At 37.7% G+C, this 15,063-nt stretch overlaps 1 protein-coding gene across 9 annotated transcripts in view; it reads right to left on the reverse strand.

Moving 5' to 3' along the window:
• The window catches only part of MAGI2 (membrane associated guanylate kinase, WW and PDZ domain containing 2), a 1,339,556-nt gene that overhangs the window by 212,624 nt on the left and 1,111,869 nt on the right, over positions 1-15,063 (reverse strand). The window lies entirely within an intron of this gene.

Here is a 15,063-nt window from a genome sequence, read left to right on the forward strand (position 1 = left end):
CAGAACCAGGACAAGATCTTCATTCAGTGGCCTTATCGCCCTGTCATATTAGAGAAGTAGTTTTTATTGAGCTTTGATTATGTGCCAGGCACTGCTGTGGGTCACATATAGATTTTTACCCCATGGTCTCAGCAGATGGATGTAGCTGCTAAGGTTATGACCTGTATGTTGTATTTGGTCCTCCCCCCTCTCTAGTCCTACTGCACCTGGGCTGAACATGCACATGTTCTTCTTGGGTCACTGTGACATGTTGCTATGTTGCTTCTCTGATCTTGAGCATTTCCCGAAATGCCTAAAAAGACCTCCTTGGGTTTTTTTTAACATTTTATTTATTTACCCATGAGCGACATAGGCAGAGGGAAAAGCAGGCTCCATGTAGGGAGCCTGATGCAGAACTTGATCCCGGCACCCTGGGATCACACCCTGAGCCTGAAGCAGACACTCAACCGCTGTGTCCCCTCTCCTTGGTTCTTGACCTTGACTACATTAACTGTCCTCAAAATTGTCTTCTGACCCATCAATGGCTCCATCAGACTTAAATTCCTAAGACAGGTCAACAGTCCTCTTATTACTCTTGTTAATTGTTCTTCTGGCCTCTCCCATGGCGTTTTCATCAGGCTACTGCTCCTTCTAGATGACTTACCCTTAGCCCTACTCCACCCATGATCTGATTTCCCCATTTACTCTTAAGTACCATTATGCTCCAGGCTCCTCTTTCTCACCCTTCCAAATCTACCAAAGAGTTTATTGTCTCTTGTTTATTACTCAGGTTGTGAGCTCTCTGAAGTGTTTAGCTAGAGAACTAGACTAACTTCGTTGTTTAGAGTGACAAGATAGGTATTTAGCATGACACTCTGGGAAGCTGAGTGTGGCCCAAGTCATGAACAAAAGGTGAAATAAGAACATGGAATCAAAAGAGTAAAAGCATACATACACAGTGAATGATGTGACTTTAAGGACAGAAGGAAAACTCAGGTTATTTATTGCAATCACATTCTATCCCCCATACCTTCCAGGAGATGTGGAAGACAGAATATGATTACTAGTAATTTAAATGATGGTTAATATACATTTAATTAAAAAAATAAAAATGTAAAACATAGCTTTTTTTTTTTTTTTTTTTTTTTTTTTTTTTAACAAAGCCCTGGATATTTGGAAGAGGAGAGAGGTTCATGCTGAGAATTCACACGTTGGGTGTGTACATCCTAAGTCTACTTATACAAGTGTGTTTCTCTGAAATATGCCCAAATCCTAGATGTTTAAGTCAAATGCATCATGTGTTCTATAGGATAGCAAATAATCGTTGTTGATTTCTTTTTCTCTTCAGCAGCTGTTTCAACTCATATACACAATCTATCATTAAGTTCCCCTGCTTGCCAGTTTCACTAGCTCTACAGAGAGAAATAACACAAAATGAGGAAAAGCGAAAAACTTTAAGCAACAAGCACATTTCCTGAGTTCTTACTCTGTGCTAGACGATCTGCTGAGCGGTTCACATTATGCTGTTTGGTCTTCACAGACTCCTGTGCAGTAGGTTCTCTTACTGCTCTGTCTTACGAATGAAGTAACAGAAGATTCAGAGAGATGAAAAATCACACCTGGAGCCACAAAGGGCAGACTTGGGATTTTAAACCTAGCTCTCAAACCAATATTCCTAATTGCTGTTTATTTTATTGTCTTTAAACACAATATGGTTGAAAATGGCCGACGTGACACTATGATGCTACATCTCTGATTGTCAGAAGAAAACTAACATAGTGTGATTGGTCTGGGTTTTGGCATTTCATACTTCCTAATACATGAGGCTTCTTTTGTTGTACGGCACTTACTGAACTAACCTAGGAAAATAAAGAAAAGAAGATCTTCTTGGATTAAATGGGAATTGATATCCAAAGCATGGATATTCCTCAAAAAATTTTGGATAACTAACATTAATTCAAAAGTGCTTATGATAAAGAGCTAAGATTAAACCCAACCCCAACCTGTAAAGCTTCCTGGGGGTTGAAATAATCAGAAAATAACCAGAAGGAAAAAGTCTACTGAAACATGATCACAAGCAGATATCCCAAACAACAAAAAAGTCCATATTTCTGCAGATTATAAATAAGCTAATTATTGCCTGGACAGTCAAGGAGGTAAAGCAGAAGGCTCTCTCCCTTCTCTGCCTGCTCCAGAGCAATCTCTGGGAGGTTTCCATGTTTTAGGACTTGTGAGTCCTGAGCCTATATTTGTTCCATTACCTCATTCTTCTTTTAGGAAGATTCGAAAAACATGTATGTTCTCTCTTTCTGTTCCCTAGACCATTTATTCTTTCACCTTTGGTAAAATGCTCTCCACTTTCAAGAGTCTTTTACACTGAAGAAAAAAAATAGTACTCTCATATACTTGACCTGTAAGTCTGGAGAACCATTCAGAGAGGTGTTTTTTTAAGGGTTACTTTGAGATTTCTGGAAATAGGAATTGTTTTCTGTAAGTACTTATAAAAAGGGAAGTCTTAAGTGGTGGGATTGCAATCCAATGTAGAGAGAAGAATAACTTTCAAAAGTTCTGACACTTCAGAGATATATTAATAGATATAAAAATATATCATCAGAAAGTATATTACCAAATAGTTTAAAGAAATATTAACCAATAATTGAAAAACCATACTAATAAATATGCTACAGAATCAGAGATCACCATCAGAATGTTGCTAAGGACCCCGTGAGATAATTTGTTTCACCAAGACCAGCTAGTGTTAATGCCACTAGTCTCCCTTTTCTTATGATTTGTGGCCAATATTTTATATTTCCTCCTTATCTTTTTTTTTGCATTATGATGAGAACAGAGAAATTTATGGTATAAAATCCAGTAAGTACCTAGCACAGACCTTGTACATTTTTGAATCCATAACTGGAAAGGGACTAGATGAGTATATAATATCACTGCTTTTTTCATCATTATTATTAAATCTATTTTTAGCAGAGCTGCTGCTTTTTCCAGGCACTTAGAACATTATTTTAAAACAAAATTGTTCCCACATCTTTTAAGGTTACAAAGACTCAATACAGAAGTACTGACTTGCAGAAGCAATTGCTCTCCCATACATTTAGTATCCCTTGGATTAAAATAATGTAACATCCTAGACTGCTTGAGTCAAAGGCAAGTGTTACACTAACACATCCTCATTCTCAAGTGCAATAGAGTACATGGATGTCATTGTGGATGGAAGAGTTGGGCTTTATTACATCAAACATGGTTTTTGCATTAAGAAGTGTATCAGTAATTACAAGACATCTTTTCTACTTTGCCTTATTTCATGAGTCTCAATTCCAAAGAGGGAAAGTCTCTTGGTGAGTGAGAGTCTCTGGAAATTTACTATCTCTTGGGGGGTCACTGAAGTTTAGGTTATGGCAGCTGCCAGTCATGCCCAGTGTCTCCTGACCCCAGTCTGATATCCGAAGCTGGGTAACGTCCTCTAGGATGGGTCCCTCTCCTCCTCTTGCTCTCTGTCCACTTCATACTCAGAAGCAGCTCAACTGGCCCATGACCAGTAAAACCTGAAGCAAATTACCTGCCAGCTTGCACTTCTGAGCACCGCTTCCCTGGAGTCCATTTTTGGGCTATTTCACTACTACTCTCGACCCAATGCTGACTACTCACCCAGAGACCAGTTGTCAGGCCATGATAACATTTCAACTTGAATTCTAACCTGCTTATTTTCTGAGATTTCAAGGGCTTTTTTTGGGTTAGATTTTTCTTTTATTACTTGGTATTTCTCTTTTAGCATTTTCTGTTTTCTTATACACAACTTTTTCCTATTTATTTATTTATTCATTCATTCATTCATTCATTCATTCATTCATTCATTTAAAACCTGCTGCCATGGGGAGCCTGGAACCGGGGCCCACCCTGGTCGCAGACTCAACCTTTTTCTTTTTAATTAAAATAATATTTTTAAATTTTTATTTAAAAATTTTTAAATTTAAACTCAATTTAGTTAACATACAGTATACTACATAGCAGCAATGTCCACAATAGTCAAAATATGTAAGGAATAAAAAAGAATAAAGAAGAATAAAGAATAAAGAAGATGTGGTATATATACATATATATATATATACACATATATATATTAGAATGTTACTCAGCTATCAAAAAATATGAAATCTTGCCATTTGAGATTTCAAGCTTTTATTTACCCACACAAGCAGGTTTGCTTGTCAGTCCATCACTACGAACACTATGCCTCTATTTGTTACCATCAATGGAAACAACCTAGATGGCCATCTGGTGAAGGCCCTTTCCCCATTAATTTATAAAATCTGTACTTTCATTAAAAAAATATTTTTGAGCATTTACTGTGTGTTTGGCTTAAAGTGTTCATCTTTCTCCACCCCAGGGTTTTAGAAGCAAAGCTATTTTAGGACATAATTCCAAAAGCAAAGTAGCCTGAATATTGGCTGGGGTAAGACTGCTTCAAAATCAAAACCATATTTGACAAGGGCCACAGAGAGGCCAGTTTCTTCCTGTACATTTCTATCTATGGAGCATTCTGAGCAAGGGCTTCATTTCTCCATAGTTCCCTTCCCTCCACATAATTAAAATATTGCTAAGTAAGTTAAAACCTTCTTAGTTCTTTGAGTGCCCAATGGCAGCTCTTGGTTTCTGCAGTTCTTTGAGCCTGTGGCCAGCCACACTGCACGATTCCAGGGGGCACTTGTTCATATGATACACAGTCTAAGACACGACAGTGCTTCTCAAATTATCTTTGGCACAAGACCTGTTTTTGTTTTTAAATGCCTAATCCATTAAGAGCCAACATATTAGAAAAATAATTATTGGAAAATATAAATCCCAATTTAAAAATGGATTCAATAGTCATAAAATTAATCAAAGTAGTTTGCTCCAGGATTTTTAAGTGCATGCTCTCAATATCTGCCATCTTTTTTGAGTAATGATGACATCAGTTTCTAAACAATACTGGTCCATGTACTACGCTCTGAGCAACACCCCCAGGCCAGGGACCCAGATTCTATGGAACGATGCTCCCTAGTGCTGTCCAGTGTGAGGTCCTGTCTGAGCCCTAGGCATTTGACAATTTAACCGTATGTCAGAGAACAAGTAGGGATGGTATAAACATGTCTAAAAAAGAGAAGGAGGCAGCAAGAAATTCTCATGTAGACTGAAATATTGGCAAAATAATCGATTATAGACAGAATTCAAGGCATTGCTGTCTTTATTTAAACCTTATACCTGAGCCCTAAACCAACTTGGAGTTGGGACTTCTTCGTATCCATGCTCATTAGTGATCCATTGCCCCTGGCAGCAAATAGACTTTTTCTAGTTAAATTGGATTTTCTGGCCAAAGTCCAATTTGGACAACTGCCTCTACCTACATGAATGCCTCCCACCACTGAAATTGCAGTTCTTCTCTTAAACTACTGTGTCATATTGCAGTCTGCCTTTGAATAGCTGCCATTATAAACTGTAGAGGTAACTACCTTTTTTTGCTAGGTGAAACAATTAAAAAAAAGTTTGTATGCGTGTGTGTGTTCCACTGTGAGGTTTACGAACATGCAAATGGCTTCTCAAGAGAAAAAAAACTTGTTAGCTAAATGTACAGTCAGGGTGATACTTTTAACAGACAGGAGTTTCACTGGATTTTTAAACAAGGCGGTGGGACCACAGGATGATAAAGAAGATATAAATAAGAAGATGCAAATGCCAATAACTGAAGGGCCTAGAAATGCCTGGTTAAAATCAGACTTTAGTTTGATTATGGATATTTTGTGGGGTAGTATTATTAAAAAGAGAGACTTTAAAAAGATCTTTAAGAAAAGTTGAGGGCATAAGTCTATTTAAGGCTTCCACCTCTCTGCATAATTTTGGTGTTCCTATTCTTTTCTTGTACAGTTGGTGTAAAAAGGGCTATAAAAGTATAACTCTCTGAATATTCATTTAAAAATAAAAATAGACTTCTTAAGCTACTTTTTACCCCTTTTCTGAATCTAATTCCACATTGTTGCCAGAATCATTTTCCTAACACATGTTCATCATAGAATTCCCTTATTGAAGCATCTACATTTGTTCTTCACTCCCCATCATAGCAAATCTGAACTCTCCTGCTGGGCCTGTAAGACCCTACGGGATCTGTCTCTATCTCACTGATCCAACATTATCTTCAATTACTTCCCAGCATGAACGTTCATTGGAGCTGGGCTGCTCTCCAAAAAATCTCTTGAACTGGTCATAGTCTTCTCATCTCTCAGCTCCCACGGCTCACAAATTTGTGCCAGGTGGGAAGTCCTCTTCCCCATTCTATGTCCTTTGCGCCTTAAATCCTGGTCCATCTTGAATCTCTCCTTCAGGTGATACTTTTCCCAAAGGTAATACTTTTCCCAAAGCCTTCCCACTTTTATTTGTATCACAGGATTTATACTTTCCGTAAGTATATGTTCTCTTGTATTATTTCCTGATTGTTTGTGTGCATTAGCTCCATCTCCTTAATGAAATGATATACTCTTTGCAGGTAGAGATAACGTTCTCTTTCACATTGTGTGGGAAGCTTGGCCAGCCTTCCCTCTGCCTTTCATTTGTCATTTTCTCTTCTTCCCTGTCACCCAGGGAAAGTATGCTGCAGGAGCAACTCAATGACTTCTGACTCAGGTATTTTAAAAAAATCCTTAAGAAATATCATCAGTCATTGTGGATACCAACTTTGTTGAGAAAGGGCCAGAGAGTAAATATTTCACACTTTGTAGGCTATGTGGTCTTTGTTGCAATGACTCAACTCAGCCATCACAGCACGAAAGGGGCCATAGACAGTACAGAAACAAATGACTGGGACTGTGTTCCAATAAAATTTTTATGGACATGGGATCCCTGGGTGGTGCAGTGGTTTAGCGCCTGCCTTTCGCCCAGGGCGCGATCCTGGAGACCCAGGATCGAATCCCACGTCAGGCTCCCGGTGCATGGAGCCTGCTTCTCCTTCTGCTTATGTCTCTGCCTCTCTCTCTCACTGTGTGCCTATCATAAATAAAAAAAATAAAAAAAAATTTTTATGGACAATGAAATTTGAATTTTGTGTAATTTTCACATCTCAAAAAATAAGATTCTTCTTTTGATATTTTTAAACATGCAAAAATTATATGTTAACTAACCTTACTGCAGTAATCACTTTTCAATATATAAACATAAAATCACAACATTGTGTACCTTAAACTTATACAATATTACATGTCAATCATATCTCAATAAAGCTGGAAAAAATTTAAAAAATATTATCAACTCAAGAATCATACAAAAGCAGATGGTGGGACATAGTTTGCTGACCTCTGTCCTAGATCATTGTTCCTAAAGTTGTGGCCTCTAAACCATCTGGATCAGAATCACCTAGGCTTGAGAGTTATAGAGAATATAAATCCAGGACCAAGTGAAGCAGAATTCTTGGGCACGTTCAGGATACTAACAAACAGCTGTGAAACACCACAGCTAGAATCACCATCTAGAATGGCAGTGATGCTCTAACTTTGTGAGTCAGTACTGGAGAGCCAGTAAGCAAGGTTCTAACAAGATGGGACAACAACAGAGCAGGCTCCTTAGCAATCTATTTTAGAAGTCTTATAGCCTACTGGAAGAACATTAATAACAGAGACTCCATGCCTTTAATCAGCATTTTAGAAAGTTTTTTAGATGCAAAAGATTTAAAACTCTGAGTGTTTGCATTTAAAATACATGTTATTTGAAAAAAAAATAAAATAAAATACATGTTATTTGGAATATCAGTAGATGTGGCAAGTCTTTATTTAACTTAAACTTAGTAAAAATAGAAACATATTCATGGAGAAGGGAAGAAACTCACATTTCTTGTTAAATATAATGCATGAAAGACTAAAAAGGTAAAAAGGAAACCATCTTTATGTTTTTGGCCTCTGTGGCTGAGCCCTTTGTTATCTATGGCAAATTCAGAAGAAATGATTTATTTCATTATGAGCAAACACTTCTTAAAGGCAGATATAATGCATTTCTAAAGACTCTGTATAAACTCATTTACCTAAAACACTGAATTATAAAAAAGCATTTGCTAGGAAGAAGAGCTATCTGGAATGCTGTACCCATAGGGGCTCTTTGGCCAGCTTCAATGGAAGCTGGAATGTGACCCACCTGAGAAGAATGCGCCTGGTAGTTTCTGATCCACAAACCATCATCCTGTGCATCTTCCAAATCATTCCCAAAGTCTTAAGGAAAGGAGTGGAACAGGGGACAAATGAGAGCTTGATTCTCATGTCTAAAAGGTTTATTGACTACCTCCTCTGTATCAGGCACTGTGAAAAGTTTTTTACATGGATGTTCTGGTTTAATCCTCTTGACAAACACATAAGTAGTTTTACATTTTACCAGTGAGGAAACTGAGTTTTTGAGATCATAAGGAACGTGTGTAAGATCCCACAGGTCAAGTCAGAACATAGATTTGAGCTCAGAGCCTGTGCTCCTAACTACTCTACTGGCCGCCCAACACCATCTCATTAAAAGGAAACCAGGCTTTGGAGGGTTTTCTTACACTTTAGCTGGGGAAGAAACCAGAGACTGGGTGCTGGGTAGACTCTGGCAAATGAGTTGAGCCTCAGGGCAAAGAGGGCAGCACTGTAGTGTGGCACTGTGCTAGGTCAGGAGGAGGCACCCTATTTCCTACTAGGACATGGAAACTGCAATGGACAGCTGTGAATTACCCTGCTAAGAAGAGATACAATATTTTTTCCTTTGATGTAATAATTATTTGTGAACCAGTGAGCCAGGTTCCTAATTGGAAGGGACAATGACAGAGCAGTCTCCTTAGGAGTAAACCTATCTTACAAGACCTCTACCTGAAGAGGGGGACATCAGCAGGGGCCACCACAGACTTCATTAGAGAGGACACCTGGGTTCTGGCAGAAGTGCACAAGGGCATCAGATGAAAGCTCAGATTCCAGACACAGATTCAGAGGACACCCAACCATTCCGGGCCAAGGGATCCACAATACCTAGTGAACAGGGACTGGTGATCCAAAGAAAACCATTTATTTGAACATGGCTGTGTTAAGTGTGCTTAAATTAACTGCTAGTAAACTTCATATATTTGCTTCTGTACTTTTTCTTGTCCTTATTAATTTCTGAAGTTAAAGCATTTTCAAATATGGCTCAGGGGAAAAAACACCAGGACTAATTAATTAGACTATGGCTGATGAGGGAGAGCAGATGCATTCTCCTCAAAACTTGACAGTGCTGTTTTTGTTTTTGTTTTTTTAAGATTTATTCATTTTAGAGAGGGGCAGAGGAATAGATGGAGAGGGAGAGAAAGAATCTCAAGCAGACTCCCTGCTGAGTGTGGAGCCTGATGTGGGGCTTGATCTCACAACCCTGAGATCATGATCCGAGCAGAAATCAAGATTCAGATGAGCCACCCAGGCGCCCCTAGAGTGCTGTTTTGAATCAAAGTACTTTCAGATATTCTGGAGTTAAAGTATAATGCTATTTTTATGATATAACAATAGTAATTTAAAGTCCAACTATGTTTGGTATATAGAGTCATGTTTATAGCATAATATAATATTTTCAAAGGGCAGGAGTAATTGATACAATTTCTGATCGCTTCTGGTAGGGACAAAGTTTTATTTCTGTGAGAATTTATGTTGCTTAAGCATTTTACAAGAGGTGAATGTAAGTTTCTAAAAACTTTCTTTTGCTGGGTCTTTTTAACAAATAGGCAATTTATAAATAACTTACATTACATATGTGAACTAAGGTTCACATTTTCCATCTATCACTCTGATTACTGTTCTTAATCAGCCATTCCCCAAATTTCTGAAAGAGTTAATTTAAATTCTAGGCTCTCATGCAAAAATATCAAAAAGGGCCTCCTTATTCAATGATACATTCAAGGGCAGCTTGAGTGGTTCATTCTTCTGAGGAAAAAAAAAGAGATAGAAATAATTGGGAAGTCTCTGATCCCTTCCTCTGATGCCAGCTCCGATTCTGGGCATCCATGGTTCTCTGTGAAAATCCTGGGAGCATGACCTTTCTTCCACATGCCTGGTGGTCTCAAAAGTCTTCTTGTTCACCCTGTCTTTCTGTGCCTTCCCTGGAGGGCAGATTTGCAGTATATTAAGACCATGCCTCACAAGGGTCATTATTTTTTTAAAGATGAAAATTTTCATAAACTCCTACGGTTTAGTGACATTTGTTGAAGTAAGCTTTCTTTGGAGCCTTAGGGGAGGTCCTTATTAATTTGGCATAAATCTCTTCTATTACATTAAGAGATCTGTCACTAGGCCAGGATCAACTGTCCCATAGGCCAACTGTATTTTGAATGTGCAGACTTTAACTTGAATACAAGTCACCTGGGATATGTTGTTAAAATGCAGAATATGCTTCAGTAGGTCAGAGGTGGGATGCCAGGTTACCTGGCCTCATAGGTAAAAAGAATGGCAGTCCCCAATCGCAGTTTGAGGAGCAAGTTGCTACTAGAAAGTTACCTGAGGAGGCAGCAAGCTTTGCCAGGCACACAAAGAGAAGGATGCAAGTCAACAAGGACAGAGAAGATCCCTGGTCAGTGGTGTCAGAATATTCTTCAGTGGAGACACTATACTTGGAATTTTGGATGGGACGTTTTTAGACGTGTCTGCCTGTCCCTCAAAGCAGGATATTTTAGTATTCCTGGCTCTGGGCACTAAATGCCAGTAATAATCCCTTCATTATGACAACTGATAAAGAAAAACAGACTTAATAACAAACAGAAATTAAAGTCATGCATTCTTGAGGTTAAAATTAAAACTAAGAAAAAGATTCCTGACATTTCATTCCATCGGACAAACACAGTAATATGTTCATATATCCTAAAGGTTTTCAAGACAAATGTGGTGACTTCCACTGTATGGTACTTGCAACTATCTTCAAATAGCCTTTCTCAAGTTTACTAATTTATCCCCTCCCCTGACAGTATCACAAAGTCTCCTTTCCCTTACTTGAACTTTTTCCTTTTGTTGAAAACAGAAAAATTCTTCAAAGGGTCCTTAGGCTGAGGAAAGCCTGTCATTTGGGTTATGTTGAGAACCACAGGGTGGTAGTCCAGCTATTGACTGATAAGCACTTGCCCCCTTTGAATAAAATTTTAAAGGAGTTTTATTTCAAACTCTGATCTTGAGGTATTGTTGTTGTTTTTTAGAATATAACCTGAAAGTATTCCTGTACACCCCTGGAATAGGGAAGGGGGGGGGTAGGATGAGATGGACTTCAGTTAGGAACCATTGTTGGAAGAGAAAATCCACATAGGAGAAAAGAGGGAAAAAGAAATCATGTATTTTTTAAGTATATTGTTGGAGAGTATGTTGCTCCAAAAACAAAATTGGCAAGCAATCTACTAAATTTAATAGGTCTTCTGATAAGAGCAAATAGCTAAACACTATTGTTAAATGCTAAAAGGTATAGATGTCAAGGTGATCTTGTGCCTTCTGCTCAAAGAATGATCCTTAGTTTATGGACAAATAGAAGTTAAAAGTAGAATGTGATCATGTTGCTGGATTTGTATCCATTTTTATAACTTTATTATTATTAGACTAATTGCATAGTTTTAACACATCAGAATGGCATATTAAATCTATTCATTTTCCCTAATACATGTGAACAGGGCTGTTTGTCCTCTCAGAAAATTATTTCATGGACACTTAGAGATCCACTGGTCACTTGGTGAAATAGCAGTCCATTTATAATTTATTAAAGGGCCAGGGATCTTTCAGTCTGGAAGGTACGGTGTGTCTTTTGGGATCCTTTTGATAAATTCTGAAGGGATATAATGGCAACTCCACTGCTATGACTTAACAGAAAATCTTGATCTGAAGAAATAACAAGAGTATTTGTAAGACTTCTTGGGGGAAATGTGCAATGTTGGGATAATCTTCCTGGAGGAATTAACATCTGACCTGAATTCTCAAGGGTCAATAGGAGTATGCCAAAAACCATGAAAGACAAATGATTTTTTAAATGTAGGAATAAATAACTTGCTATGACAATGAAGTATAAAACAACAGTTGTGTGTTGCTAGGAGAATATAAATTCCATGAAGGTAGGGGTTTTTTAATCTGTTTTGTTCACTGTTGTATTATAGAACTTCAAATGGTGTCTTAAACATGGCAGATGCTCAATGAGTATTTGTGGAATGAAGAATGCAACATGAAGTTAAAGAAGCTGGTATGAACCAGATGATGAAGGATTTGGTTATAAGAAGTTGGTTTTGCTTCTCCAGAAGCCATGAAAAAGTATAAGGGCATTAAGAGGAGAAATAAAACCATAAAAGTTAATGTGGGTGATGATGGTAGTGGTGATGAGGCTACAGTGTCATAAAACAAGAGAGCAACAAGCAACCACATCTGGGAAATGTCAGTTTTTGAAAAATGGGCAAAGAAATAGGCTACATTAAAGGAGTCTGAGAAGAAAGAACTGTTTCTTTTTTTCTTTTTTAAAAAAGATTTTATTTATTCATGAGAGACACAGAGAGGGATAGGCAGAAACACAGGCAGAGGGAGAAGCAGGCTCCATACAGGGAGACCGATGTGGGACTCCATCCCCACGCCCTGGGCCGAAGGCAGGTGCCAAACCACTGGGCTACCCAGGGATCCCCCAGAGAACTGTTTCTAAGACCACTAGAAGAGATCGGTGTCCTGGAAGCCAAGGGAAGAGACATTCTGGAAGAAATGAGAAGTATTCATCTGACAAATAGGAAGTCATTGCTAACATCACAGAGAGTATTTTCCATAGCATGATGGGGACAGAAACCAGATAGCAGTAGGTTGACAGGGGCAAGGCAGGTGAAAAAAAAAAAAAAAAGAGCTGCACGGATGTTAAGTAAAGCGTATTCCTCTAAGAATAATAGTCTTTAATAAATTATGGAATAAAGTGGGATATACATAGGCACATACATGGATAATATTTCAAGAAAGTTGTCTGAGAATGAAAGAAAAGTGAAAGAGCATGGCTAGAAGATAATGCAGAATCAAGAAAACATTCTTAATGTACGGGATGAAGTCCAGGAGGTTTGTAGGCCTCCTTACCCTCCTGGGTAAGGTAAGGGTAAGGTGCCCAAAGAAAAAAAAAGGAAGTTATAATAATGTCCATAATAAAGAAAATATTGATGAAACAGTTCCCTGAGCGGATGGGAGTGGTTTCATTCCAGAGCAAGGTAAAATCGATGTCTGAGAAGAGGAGCTACATGTCTTTCTTTGAATCCAGAGGGAAAGAAGAAAGGATGGGTCTATGCAAACTTGTTTCTTTTTTCTTTTTTACATTTTCTTATTTGAGAGAGAAAGAGAGGGAGAGAAGGAGAGCTGAGCAGGGGGAAAGAACAGAGGGAGAGGGGGAAGCAGGCTCCCTGCTGAGCAGGAATCCCAAGGGGTGGGTGGCTTGATCCCAGCACCTCAAGATGACCTGAGCTGAAGGCAGGTATTTAACTGACTGAAGCACCAAGGCGCCCCTACAAGCTCATTTCTGGCTTGGGATAGAGGAATTTATCTATAAGCACTTGGGATAATGGATATTTGATTAGCTTCGCCTAATGTGGAGCTAATGAATGTATTTAGTGGTATGAATGTTTTCACTTCATTTCAATTTTTTTTTAATACAGGAGGAGGGACTTATACATCAAATGGCAAGGTCTTCTAGGGGATTTAGCAGGCTCCCAAACTCATTTTTGATTGCTGGCATATGTGGCTTAGATAGTTTTTCAACATAGGAAAACTTACATAGCCAAAATGTAATATGCACCTCAAATTTAGAGTCATTTAACTGAAACAGATTCATCTATGCTTCCCTCACTAAATTTTATTCCAAATTTTAAGTGAAAGCATCACCTCGGTGCAACTTTTTCCAGTCTACCAGTAGAATATGCTTTGTAACATAAAACTGTTTCTGAACTGAAATATATTATAATGCTCATTAAAACACACTCTCCTGGGAATGGAAACTGATTTATCTAATGCATTACAAAAGTCTCCATAAATGTACCACACATTGTGAAGCAATGTTAATTAGGAGGAGAGGCAAAACAATACATTTTCTTTAAATTTTAGAGCAATTAGCATAACTTTCATTAATATGGTATAATAACTGCAATTATTTTCATTTGCACTTTTGGTAGAATTTATATTCATTATAAGTCTACTGTTTCATATTCTATAATATGAAAAAATGAACATGACTTTGTATTTTATAATGAGATAATGCTGTAGGTGATTTTATTCATTTATTCAACAAGTAAGAGCCTGCAGGTAAGTGCTGTGATTCAGTAGTCTTTGTGGCAAGATTTTCTAAGTTTACCACCTGGAATTCTCTTGCACATACCTCTACACTCAGTCCACTTAATTTTCTGCTCTTGTGTATAAGCAACAGGCATGCTGTAAGCACATTTTTTATATGACCAGCATAATTTTCTGAATGTAATTTATTACACCATAGTGGCAGATAGTGAGGAATGCAGTTTTGTTTTGTTTTGTTTTGTTTTGGGGGGACTACTAAAGTTTTAATATTTATACAACCAGGGGAATTTGAAATTTACTTGGTAAATTTACTGTATACTGGTCAGTTTTAGATTTGAGTTTACAACTCTTTTGAAAAGTCTTAATGAACAAAAATACTAAGATTCTCTCCCCCCACATAAAAGTAGTTTGCATGAATTGATTGAACATATTTTATGTAGTACCAAATTTGATCATCATCCTGTAACCAGAATTGTTGGCTATACTCATCATTGCTTCTTTCCTTCTTCCCTCTGAAATCCTTTGATTTTGCTACTGTCAAATTTTGTATAAGGTTGCTAAACTTCCAAGCTGTGAGCTCAAGAAAATTACCACTGTAGAATAGAAGGGAGCAGGCAATATGTTTATAGGTTAATATAGGAAGAGCAAACTATTCTTTATAACTCCTTTCTCCTGGGATCCCCAACTAATCAATGTATATAATGTAATGAATATAAATAAGCCCATAATTCAGAAATATTGAGAATTGTATGAAGTTTTTGAGAGGCATGTACATTACAATTATTTTCAATTTGCAAAT

The sequence above is a fragment of the Vulpes lagopus genome, chromosome 11 (assembly GCF_018345385.1).
Source record: "Vulpes lagopus strain Blue_001 chromosome 11, ASM1834538v1, whole genome shotgun sequence".
Taxonomy (NCBI): Eukaryota; Metazoa; Chordata; class Mammalia; order Carnivora; family Canidae; genus Vulpes; species Vulpes lagopus.